The sequence below is a fragment of the Pipistrellus kuhlii genome, unplaced genomic scaffold, assembly GCF_014108245.1.
Source record: "Pipistrellus kuhlii isolate mPipKuh1 unplaced genomic scaffold, mPipKuh1.p scaffold_m20_p_7, whole genome shotgun sequence".
Classification (NCBI taxonomy): Eukaryota; Metazoa; Chordata; class Mammalia; order Chiroptera; family Vespertilionidae; genus Pipistrellus; species Pipistrellus kuhlii.
In genome coordinates, this window is record NW_023425573.1 from 49,493,869 (window position 1) to 49,507,011 (window position 13,143).

Below are 13,143 nucleotides of genomic sequence, written 5' to 3' on the forward strand. Positions count from 1 at the left end.
TTCTAGTCTTTCATTTCTTCTTTCTTTCTTTTTGCCTCACCTAGGATTATAATTATGCTTTTCTTGATCAATCTTCGGTCAATACTGGCCCTTTAATCCTTTATTTTCTTTTCTATCCAAAAGTGAGTTTGTGACTTTGAATCTGTCAAACAAAGGGGGAAAAGTAGAAAGAAAAAAAAAAAGATGGGAAGGAAGGAAGGAAGGAAGGAAGGAAGGAAGGAAGGAAGGAAGGAAGGAAGGAAGGAAAAGAATCTATTCCCATTTCCACAGCATCCTTATGATTGTCCTTGTGAAGACTCTTTATTTTAAAAGTCATGTGCTGCCATAGCCAGTTTGGCTCAGTGGACAGAGCCTTGACCTGCAGACTGAAAGTTTCCGGGTTCGATTCCAGTCAAGGGCACAAGCCCAGGCTTGACCCCCAGTAGTGGGGGTGCAGGAGGCAGCCACTCAATGATTCTCTCTCATCATTGATGTTTCTATCTCCCTCTCCCTTCCTCTCTGAAATCAATTAAAAAAAAAAAAAAAAAAGTCATGTGCCTTTGGAAGAACTGCAGTGCAGAGTGGCCCTGATGAAAAGAACAGTTGTAGGCCTAGCCAATGTGGCTCAATGGTTGAGCACTGACCTGTGAACTAGGAGGTTGCAGTTTAATTCCCTATCAGGGAATTAAATGTTCTCAATGACATGCAGGAGGCAGATGATCAATGATTCCCTCCCTCCCTCTTTGTTTCTCTCTCTGAAATCAATAAAAACATATTCTTAAATAAAGAATAATGGCAGATATACCATTATCAAGCACCCAACCAAGGTACCAGGTGCTTTACACACATATTTCACTAAATTCTCATAACTAAAATAAGCCTTAGTATATTTTTTATACATGAGAAAAGTGAGGTTCAGAGATATTGAACAATTTGCCCAAGGTCACAGCTAATAAGCAGAAAGGGGAATAATATCGTATATGATACCAACACCCATGTCTTTTGCTCAACTACTTGGAGGAGAGAGAAGATATTAATCAGTCTGAAATTCTTAGTGTTCCCATGCCCTTCATTTCTAGATGCCAGTTTATGGAACAACTTGAAAGAGTACAATTTTCTTTGATCATTCCCATGTCACTTCAACCCAAAGCATGCCCTCATTGTTTCTGATGGTATTTAGGAGTTCCATTGTACATTAGTGAATAACAAATCCTAGACATTTTGTCAGTCTTCAATCATGTCCTACATGTGTAACCAAAGTTTCGGTAGATCTAATGTAATGGTATGGTTGATATAAAAAAACTTGGAACTTTTGATAATGATAAAGAATTCTATTAATAACTATGCTGGTAATCCAGGGTTGCCCCAGGCACTCTGGGCTATATGGCCACTCTCATAGGACAAACTATAACCAAGCTAATGCCTCCTATGGACAAAGAGAGTATGGATAGTCCAGCCTTAACTAGACACCGTGAACCACAAGGGAAGAAAGGTTCTAGAATTACCAGATCCAAACCTCTGTCTCACAAGTAATTGCTGCATTTCTGGGCCAGGCTGTGTGTGATGGGAGAGGGAGAAAAGCTGGAAATAATTTTGATCATTCAAAATTAGAATGATCATCGTCCCTAATCCTTAAGGAAGTGGTTTTCAAGCTTCAGTTTGCTTAAGAATCATCATTATTTTAAAAAATTTACGGGACCGGTTTGGCTCAGTGGATAGAGCGTCGGCCTGCAGACTGAAAGGTCCCGGGTTCGATTCCGGGCAAGGGCATGTACCTTGGTTGCAGGCATATCCCCAGTAGGAGGTGTGCAAGAGGCAGCTGATTGATGATTCTCTCTCATTGATGTTTCTAACTCTCTATCTCTCTCTTCTTCTCTGTGAAAAATCAATAAAATATATTAAAAAAAAAAAAAAGCCGAGACCGGTTTAGCTCAATGGATAAAGCGTCGGCTTGGGGACTGAAGGGACCTGGGTTTGATTCCGGGCAAGGGCATGTACCTTGGTTGCAGGCATATCCCCAGTGAGGGGTGTGCAAGAGGCAACTGATCGATGACTCTCTCTCATCGATGTTTCTAACTCTCTATCTCTCTCCCTTCCTCTCTGTACAAAATCAATAAAATATATATTTTTTAAAAAAAAATTACTTATTTTTATAATAGTTGTGTGTGTTTTTTTATTTATTTTAGAGTGAGGAAGGAGGAGGAGGGAGAGATGGAGGGAGGGAGGGCAGGAGGGAGGAAGAGAGAGAGAGAGAAAGGAGAGAGAGAGAGAGAGAGAGAGAGAGAGAGAGAGAGAGAGAGAGAGAGAGAGAAATGAGAAAAAACATTGATTGGTTGCCTTCTGTACTTGTCCCAATCTGGGATCAAACCTGCAACCTGGGGATGTGCCCTGACTGGGAATTGAACTCACCACTTTTCAGTGTATGAGACAATGCTCCAAACAACTGAGCCACTCCAGTCAGGGCCATCATTTTTATTTAAATCTAGTGTCTCGATGCACAGATTCATGCACATTGAAAGGAAATTAATTAGAACGTGTCTGGAGGGTTGGGACTGGGAAAAATGGGTCCGACAGGCCTTGGAGCCAAAGTCCTGTGGTCCCTCCTCAATCAGTCACACATGGGGTGTCAGTGTGGCTTGAAAGATGAGTGGGGTTCCTCTGGCTAGTGGGGTCCCTCAGCCTGAGGATTGGGCTGAAACCAGCTTTCCAACATCCCACAAGGGATCCTGGATTGCAAGAGGGTGGTTCTCAGGTGACACACCCTGGAATCGGGCTCCCTCCTCTCTGGTTCCAGGTGCATCACCCAAGAAACGCAGCTGCCAAGTCACCTCAGCTTGGCAGCTTCTGCTTTGAGCATCTGACCTTTGGTGATCATTGTGTGTCATAGCTACTGGTGGGATGGTCAGATGGTCACTTAGCCTTTTATATATAGATGAGGATGCCTGACCTCCATACCTTAGAGATGTTGAGAATATAGTCTGAGGGAGGCTGAGGAAACTGCATTTTAAAGTTCCCCCACCCTCCAGCAATTTTGATCTAAGTAAATTATGAACTACTCTAGGAAGGAAAACAGTGTTTATGATATGAAGACTTTGCATACTTACTCTACAAAGACAAGGGTAATTTTGGAGGAATTCCCTGCAGGACTTAATTCCACAACTGCTTACAACATGAAGATTTGCTCCCAGATACCATCTGTATGACCTGAATTACCATTAAAATCAAAGAATTTAAACTATGTTAACCTTATAATTACTTTCAACATAGATTCAGGGAGTCTTAGACACAAACACACATATATACACACAGTATTTTTATATTGAATTCAAAGAAAAGAGAGAACTACATTTTCTATGCTTTCCGATAATTGCAGTAATAATAGTTGCCATACATTGAGCAATGTTCTTATGCCAGGTATTCATATATATTGCCTTGAACCCCCAAGCCCACAAAGTAAGTCATGTTAGCTCTGTTTTATAAATGACTAGAGGCCTGGTGCACAAAATTCATGCACTGGTGGGTTATGGGGAAGGGTCCCTCAGCTCAGCCTGCGTCCTCTGAAATCTGACCCTTCAGGGGATGTCCGACTGCCTCGACCATTGGCTCCTAACCATTTGCCTGCCTGCCTGTCTGATCGCTCCTAACCACTTCTGCCTGCCTGTTTGATTGCTCCTAACTGCTCCCCTGCTGGCCTGATCACCCCTCACTGCCTCTGCCTTGCCCTGCATCCAGGACCTGGGCTTCCCTCCCTCTAGCTTGCTGCAGGCACCCAGTACCTGGGCCGGCACCTGGGACAGTGGGGTGGGCGACTTGTCCCTCTCCCAGGCTACAGACACAGGTGAAGGCATAGCCACTGGTACCTGGGACCACAGGGTGGATGGCTTGTCCCTCTCCCAAGCTGCGCCCTGGCTGGTCCTCATTCCTTTCTCCCCAGTGTTGAGTGTCTGAGCAGTTCTGGGCATGAGGGCATGAGGGTGTGATAACCATTTGCATATTAGCTCTTTATTATATATAGGATGAGCCACAGGCTCATAGAATTAGTGACTTGCCCAAAGTCTTACAGTTGGTAATTGCAGACCTGTCATTTGAAACCAGGTAGGTCCACTGCCCTGCCTTTGAAAAATTTAGTGAATGCACAGGCACCCTGTGAGTATTAAAAATATTTTTTGGAAGGTCACCTCATGCATGTAAGCCAGTAAGACCTTTCTATAGAAGAATAACTCATGGATGGAGAGAAGGCCTGAATGCTGACTTTGAGAAATGCGGAGGCATAAAGCTGATTATTGGTTAACATTTAGGAAACTTGGGTACAGCTCACCATTTCCCAGGCTGGCTTTTGAATTGATCTCCTTTGTTGGCTGTGCTGCTACTGTGCTCTTTATTCATATTTTCAAGGAAACACAAGTAAAGCGACAAGTTCCGTCAGTGCGGCCCCTCCCTGTAGTCCGCCTGTGCCTCCTGAGCCCCACCCGAGCTCCGCACACAGCGCGGCCTGCGGAGGGCCTGGTGGCAGCTGCACGTTGGTGTGTGACACATTGGATAGTCATATTTCTCTTCCCCGTGGCCCTCCAAAGCCCTTTCCAACATAACTTTTCCCCATCTGTTCTCGTTTGCACTGCATAATAGGAGACAGGTTTTGGAACTTGGGATTCAAAAAAAACATTAAGAGAAAATAAAAATGAGATGGAATTTGAGTAGAAAGAAACTCACTGGCTTCCCCCTGCCCCCTCCTCAGTTACTGGGATCATTACCAGAGTATTAAGTCGATCAAGTTTTTACTCTAGCCTAGTTGATTCTCTGTGTGGAGATAGGAGAGCATTTAAAAAATCTCTTTAAACTGTCTGCATAGCAATAAGATCGACAGCCTGGCCCCATCATTAGCAGACACAGCGTTGCCCAGTACCTGACTTAAAGTTTTTCCACATTTGCTTAGCATCGCTAATAAGTTTCGTTAATTGCCTCACGCCTCCAGTTCGTTCTCTATGAAATGGAATGTGTGATGTGAATTTTAGAATCCTTAGCGACTGGGCTTGCCAAAGTGCCATAAGCCCACCTCTGTGCGTGTATGAATGATTTTGGAATCTTTAGATTTTAAAAGCAAGACATTTCTTCTGACATATTAGGGGGAAAGTACGAGTGACACAAAGTACTCATGATTTCACAGACATTTTTGCAGGGGCTGAGGCTAAACTGGGCATTTGCCTTTAAAAAGTGAACAAGTTTAAAGAAGACTATTCAGTAATGATAAAAGTGAATATGGTAGGACAAAAACAGGAGTGTGGGGGCTGTAGCAGAGCAATGGTTCAATTATTCTCTACAGCTCTTTTGTGGAAAACTTTCTTGGGTGGACCCCTGATTCCAATGCTGGATGAACCATCATCCCTGGGCCACAGTGCGCTGTCCTCAGCCTTGAACGGATCCTGCCCCAAAGCCAGACCAATCAGAGCTTGGAAGAAGAGGGGCAAGCTATAAAACTCAGGAGAGGGTCCTTATTTGTCAGTTCTGCTGGTGAGAGTGCCAGGTGCAGAGGTGACCTGTAAGTGCCTTTGGTGATATCGACTACCTCAGCAGCCCCTTTGGAGCTGAGGGTGCTCTGGTTTAGTAGTCACTTCCATAACTCCCACTGTCCCTTTCCCCTCTCTCCCCCAAATACCCAGTTTTTGTGTGTGAGAAAGGCGGTGATAATATTAATAAGAAGCATGGTGATAACCACCAGCATATACTGCACATATCCAGGCCCTGTACAACCTCCACTGCACACCCCATGCGTGCCCACATCTAATATCCTCAGCGCCCTCAGGAGGCAGGTAGTCGTATCTTCTCCACTTAAAGAAAAGAAGATGGGAGGTTATAGAGTCAGAAAGTGCTAGAACCCATGCACAGCACCAGGACGGCCTCACTTCAAACCTAGCAATTTGTTTTTTCAAACTTTGAACTTCTTTGCTATTCAGAGTAGTGAAACATCTTATTCCTGTCTCGGTCTTTCAGTTGTTTCCATCACCCATTCCCTCCACCACTCCAAGAATTTTTGTCCAATTATACCAGCCAGTATAGTTGCTGTTGTGTTGTGTGTGTTTTTTTAACTCAAACGGAAGCACATGACCCAGTTTTTTTGAACTTTTCTGTCCCCAATCCAATCCAGTTTCTACTATATTGAGGAGCTCATATCAATATATTAAGAACTTCCTTTAAAAAAAAAAAAAAGCTTCATAGTGTTCCATTGTAAGGATGTGTCATACTTTAGAGACTCAGTATCCTATTAATACATTTAGATTGTTTTCAACCTTTGACTTCTGCATATAGTGCTAGAATGAAAACCGTGTATGTACATCATTGCACAGTTGGGTGAGGACCATGTGCAGGAAACATTCCTAGAATGGAATTGCAAGGTCAAAGGGCATGTGCACTTGTAATTCTGCACTGTCATATCAAGTTGCTTTCCACAGTTCCAACTCGACCATAATGTATGGGAATCACTTGCAGTCTTCTTGATGATTTCAAGTTCTCTTTCTACTTCTGCATTGGAAAGTTTCACCTTCCCTAAAATGTCTCACATTGCTTTATTAAAAAGAAAAACATAAGACTTACAGTTTGTTTCTGCCCTGTGATCCCATACACACACATATAGATTTTTTTTTCCTGTTGTACATTTTCACCTCCTTTGCTTAGAGCTCCCCCTAGCTTCCAACGGAGGGTTGGAGGGTAAACAGTTTAATGGCTGGGGTACTTGCTTCAAGTGGGGCCTGTTTCCTGGCTCCACCAGCCGATGATCCATCTCCAGGCCGTTTACCACTGAGCCTTCCCACGAGCTTTCCAAAAACATCACCTTCCATTGTCAAGCATGCCCACCACAGAGCTTCCTGCCTCCAACCTTCCCAATAGTTTGCACCAATTACATCTTTGCTGACACACCACTCTGTTTATGCTTCACATTCTTTGGGAATCTAAAACGGCCCCTCCTCAGGAAGTGGTAAAAGTCTCTTGGAATAACAGAAACAAGTCTTGAAAGAGGTCTTGAAGGCATCAGCATTTTCCATGAAACCCTAAGAAGTAATTACATGCATAAAAATTCAAGATGATCTGATGACCAAGGACCGAAATCTCATAGATCCCCACTGTATACAAGTCCTTTAAGGATACACAATTAAAACGCATCGAAAGGAGGGACAGCCAAAACCAGTTTGGCTCAGCGAACTGGAAGGTCTCAGGTTTGATTCCAGTCAAGGACATGTGCCTTGGTTGCGGGAACATCCCCAGTGGGGGGTGTGCAGGAGGCAGCTGATCGATGTTTCTAACACTCTATCCTTCTCCCTTCTTCTCTGTAAAAAATCAATGAAATATATTAAGAAAAAGAAAGAAAGGAGGGACAGAAACACCATCCATCCACCTCCCTTTTTCAATTCACGGCCCTTCTCCTCCTTCAAGTCTTTTCTAGATATTATTTAGCAAAGAGAAGAACCAGAAGCAGGGTCCTTCTTTGTAGTAAGAAGGCTTCGTCTTCTCAGGAACTCAAGTTCAGCTTAGAAACTTTCAAACATGGTTTTAGAGGCTTTTGTGAGTCAACTGTGAGTGAGTCACACAAAAGAGGCCTGTATTAATAAGCATATTCTGTTCATTAAAGAGAAATGAAAGCCTCCAGAATAATTCCCTCAAATGTTTAAAGGGAAAACAAAAAACAATGTGGTAAACATATCAGGACTTGATGAGCTGTCTAGGTAATTGGTTGTTTCTGTGCACCTGGCTCCAAAGACAATATTTAATGTGTAATCTGTTCGTTTTGCTTGGGGAAGTAAGGGCAACTCTCCCCCCCCACCCTCCCCCCATCACATCTGCATTAAAATTAGGGACGGCAGAGGCTTGTTTCAGTGAGTGGAAATTTATGCACATGAGTTGTCTTTTACATCGAGACAGCAATTATACCCTAGAAATGCAGTCTGCTGGAGAAAATGACATATTCCAATGCGAGGGAACAAAAGCCTAATGCTAAGGGGACATTAACGAGGTTGGGAACCCCCTCCCAACAATTAAGGGGATCGTTTACAAAATCTGCAATCTATAAAATTATTTTAAAAACATGTTTTTCAAAACAAGAGGCTTTTTCTCTTTCTTAAAAAAGAAAAAAATCAGCAGCAACCATGCAGATATTCCACTGTAACAAATAATATTATAAAATCTCTTCAGATCTATTAAGGACTGAAATAAACAAACTCCCAAGAGTTTGTGACCTCTGGTTTAACAACCGTATAAGGACTGAGGGGAAGATGTGGCCAAGAATTTGTCATTTTTATGTGAGGAAGTTGTGTTGTTTGAAAGCAACTATTTCTCATCAGAATTCTAGAAGACAGGAAGTTTGCATACAGCCCATGTGAATAGGAAGTCCCTATTAGCTAAAATTGGCTTCAAAAACGCTTTGTTGGCTGACTTTTTAAAAAGGACAAAGCTCACCCTGGCTGGTGTGGCTTAGTTGGTTGAGCATCATCTCGTGCACCGAAAGATCACCAGTTGGATCCCTGATCAGGGCACATGCCCAGGTTTTGGGTTAGGACCCCGGTTGGGGTGGATACTGGAGGCAGCTGATCTCACATCAGAGTATCAGAGTTTCTCTCTCTCTCTCTCTCTCTCTCTCTCTCTCTCTCTCTCTCTCTCTCTCTTGCTCTCTTTCTCTCAAATCAATAAAAACATATTTTAGAAAACCTATTTAAAAAATAATAAAAAGAACAAAGCTGGAACTATTGAAACTGATTTAATTTTTGCTTCCTTCTCTGCATCTTCTCTGAAGCCTGTAAGAAATGGACGAGAAAGGATGTGTTTTCCATCTTCTTTTTCCCTGTGTCCTTTCCACCTTTGTGCTTCCTGGGAACATCTACACTGAGTGGCCAGCTTATTAAGATCTCTGAAGGCATAATAATCTGGCCACTCAGTGTATATCCTATATAATAAAAGGCTAACATGCTAATTGTCCCCTCGATCAGGAATTTGACCAGCAGGCAGGCCGGCCAACTACCCATGTCCCCTCCCCCTTGCCAGGCTGGCCAGACCCCACCCATGCACGAATTCATGCACCAGGCCTCTAATATATATGTGTGTGTGTGTGTGTGTGTGTATGTATGTATATATATATATATATATATATATATATATATATTTATATATACTGAGTGGCCAGATTATTATGCGTTCAGAGATCATAATAATCTGGCTACTCAGTGTAGATTACCAATGGCCATGCTTTATTTCATGTACTAATTTATCACCAATAGAAAGATATAAGCTCTACTTAACTAAAATAGGTTACAGCAAGTGAATTTGTTTTTGAAGTCTTCTAAGTTTTTAATAGTTGATCCTAATTTTTGCTGTAGGTGCATTTTTATTAGTTTTGCTTCAAATTCTGAGTGAAAGCACTAGAACTTTTTATTGATCTGCTATGAGATTTTTTATACTTTGTTTTATTCTTGGAAAACTTGAGATTTTCAATTAATTTTGGTATGTTTTTAGAAAGTAACACTTATAGAGTAACTTCAACGGGCCGGACATTGAGGAAAAGCAAGCTACAAATTTTAAATCCTGACTATGAAACTATGAGGAATTTTAAATGTAAACAAACATCGAAGAAGTAGGGTATAAGTGGGTTTTTTAAAAAGCAACAATATTTTCTGAACATTTAGATTGCTTAAATCATAAATACTGTAAAATGACGGCTTGACAACATGATATATGGGAAGGGGTGTGCTAGAATGGGATTAAAAGACCTGAATTCTACATTGTACTGATTAACTACCTCTTTTTGGGGAATTCACTCAAATTCTTTAAGCCTCTATGTTTTTAAATATGTTTTTGATTTTTAGAGAGAGAGGAAAAGAGAGAGAGAGAAAGAGAGAAACATTGATCTGAAAGTGTAACCTCATAAGGTAGGGATGTTACACCTTCACATCAATGTTTCTTTTTCTCTGTCCTCCTTCCTACCCTACCAGGGATTGAAACATGGGCATATTCCCTGACTGGAATGGCATCATCATCATCATCATCATTATCCACAACAACAACAACAATAACAAAAATAAATAGGTTGGGGAGTCAGGGAGGATGAACTGATCCCAAAACTAAAGGATGCTTACTAAAAGACCATACAACCAAATGATATATGTAATCATTGTCTACATCTTCATTTGATAAAAGTCTTTTTTGAGAAAAATCTAGGCAATTAGAATCTGAACTGGGGATTGGACATACCAAGTAATCATTAATTTTGTTAGGAATCCACTAATTTTTTTAGGTGTGATAACGGTTTTATGATTGGGTAAGCAAATGTCCATTGTTTTACAGATGCTTGGTGAAAATGAAGGAATTGAATGACATAATGGATGAAGTTTATTTTTAAATAGTGCTCCCAGCCTTCAAAACAGAAAACCCCACCATTCTATTTCAATGGCTGAATAGTGATGACTGTTAAAATACAAAGCAATTTTAAAATTTTTCACAATCAAATAGTACCTAATTCAGGCTGTGTTTGATTACTCAGTATTACTGCTACCTGAAACATAACTGGAAATCAAGTGGAAGCAGACAATTCACAGTGGAAGAATTTCTGATGAATACTCGATTTGTCAACAAATCTACACTTTTGAAATATTTTAATTTTTGTCAGCAGGGAACCCAGATCTCTAGCAGAAAGAGTAAGCTTTTCTGAACCAAAAGCCCATCTCAGTTCTATGAGGGGTTGTGTGTAACCACCTTTGCTGTGTCTTCACTGAGGTCAATAAATTGCCTTTTCCTCTCACTCGTTTCACCAAATAGGTTCTGTGGACATATTTAGTTTTTTAAATCCAGAAATAATCACTGTCATCAACACTTTTTTTCTTGCTGTTTTTGTATTTCTTTTACCTCCCAAGGTCCTCTCCATTAGAACGAGATTGAAGTGTTTCACATTTGGAATCTCCAGTTTCTTAGATGTGATCAGTATGACATCTTTAGCAGTTAAAAAGTGAAACGTTTACTTCCTAAGTTCCAAATTGGATCTCTGTGTTGGAAACTAAAGGATTTGGTAGCCTTTTGTGCTCTGTGGTGGAGCACTAGGAGGAACTGAGTCATAGTTAAAGTTCGGACTTTTCACTGGCTTAAAAACTCATGTCTGTCAAAGAGAGACATGGAGTGAGGCTTGGGGCATTTTATATATATCCTCGTACCATGTGGGGTTGACATTACCCTTCATAAGGATGGATGAATTTGGGGCAATACAACTTATCTGGCTACTTAGGAAAATCAAAGGCAAGTTTTATATCATTGATAATAAATACAGTACAATTTTTTGGAGCTTTAGGATAAAACTGGCAAACAAGCATTTTATGAAAATAAAAGGAATTTCACAGACTGCCCCCTTCTTCATCCCTAGGAATTTCTTTGGTACCACAGACTTGAAAAGTCCTCCAGAGAAAGGAAGTCAGTTCCATTGCAAAAAAATGAGGGAAATAGTAAGTGAAAACTAAGTTAATCTTTAAAAGTGTATATAGATTGGAATTCCTACCTTTAGTGCTCAGCAGGAAAAAAAAATAATTCTTTATACTCTTATCAATAAACATCACACTAACATTCCAGTGGAAAAAGAGGTAAAGGTCATTAACTGAAAAGAAAATTAGAAAAATACAAGCAGTTGAGTAAGGGAGAGCCTCATTAGCAATCAAATAAATGCAATTTAAACCATAGAATTTTTAAAATTTCCACATTGGCAAGGATAAGAGGCACAGCGATAAAGTGGTGAGCTGAACAAACCACTGGAAACAGTTTAAATTACTTGGTAATTGAAAATAGGATGTATTTTCCTACTTTTAGAAATCTAGCCTAAGGAAATAATGAGATGGTGCTAAAAGTTGTGGTATATCTATAGATTTAAATCAGTTAAAAATATCATACTCAGAGACTATGTAAGGACTTGAAAATGTTCACAATATAACAAAGAAGAAAAAACTATTTTATTGATATATATGACTATGCATAGAAAAGACCAATAGGACATTATCTAAAATACATATGCCTAATTACTTATTAGAAATAAAATCACCATTGTGATTTTACCATCTTTGAAATACTTTTCTCTATTACTGCTGTATATTTACTTTTATAGTAAACATTGGTTTATTTTAATTGTACTTCTAATTTATATTTGTTTATGTTTATTATAAAAGTAGAAATATCAATGTTTTTATTATAAAAGCTGCAAAATCTTCTAGAAAAAATACCACATAAGAATAAAAAGTGTAATTATGATAAGAGACTGCTAATGTCTATAGTGTTTTATTTGGGGGGGGTGATGTTTTAAAATTGACTACAGAAATAGTTGAACAACTCTGAATATTCTAAATGTCATTGAATTTACTCTTATTTTTTAAATTAAAATTTTGTATTAGGCAATACATTCATGTTTCATATTAAAAAACTACAAAACTATATTCAATAAAAATTCTTCTCTTTCTCCATTGAATTTCCACTTTAAATGAGTAAATTGTGTAGTATGAATTATATCTCATTGAAGCTGCTATAAAAAAGTGTGATGGCTGAAACCGGTTTGGCTCAGTGGATAGAGCATTGGCTTGCAGACTGAGGGGTCCCTGGTTCGATTCTGGTCGGGGGCATGTATCAATACATTGGTTGCGGGCACATCCCTGGTGGGAGCTGTGCGGGAGGCAGCTGGTCGATATTTCTCTCTCACTGATGTTTCTGGCTCTCTGTTCCTCCCCCTTCCTCTCTGTAAAATAAGTCAATGAAATATATTAAAAAATAAAATAAAAAAGTGTAATGATCACCACATTGTCACATCTCCAGATGACCACTGTCAGCCTTTCAAACTCATTTCTGTGCATCATACATACTGGTTTAAAGAATGCACAGTGGGTCATACCATGCATACTGTTTAAAACATGTATTTAATTACAACATATATAACTTTATGATCAGAAAGTATAGTCAGACTGAAGATCCAGCATCATAGCCACCTATGATACCGTAAGGAGACCTTTTTGGGTCAAACTTTTTCACATGTAAAAACTAGGGCTGGGACTACATGAGATTTTGGTACCTTTCAAATTTCAAGTCTTATGAGTCTTTGCTTCCCTGAGTGGGGACACAATAACAGTAGTCAAAACTTGGGTATAATAATTTTGTTGTAATAGC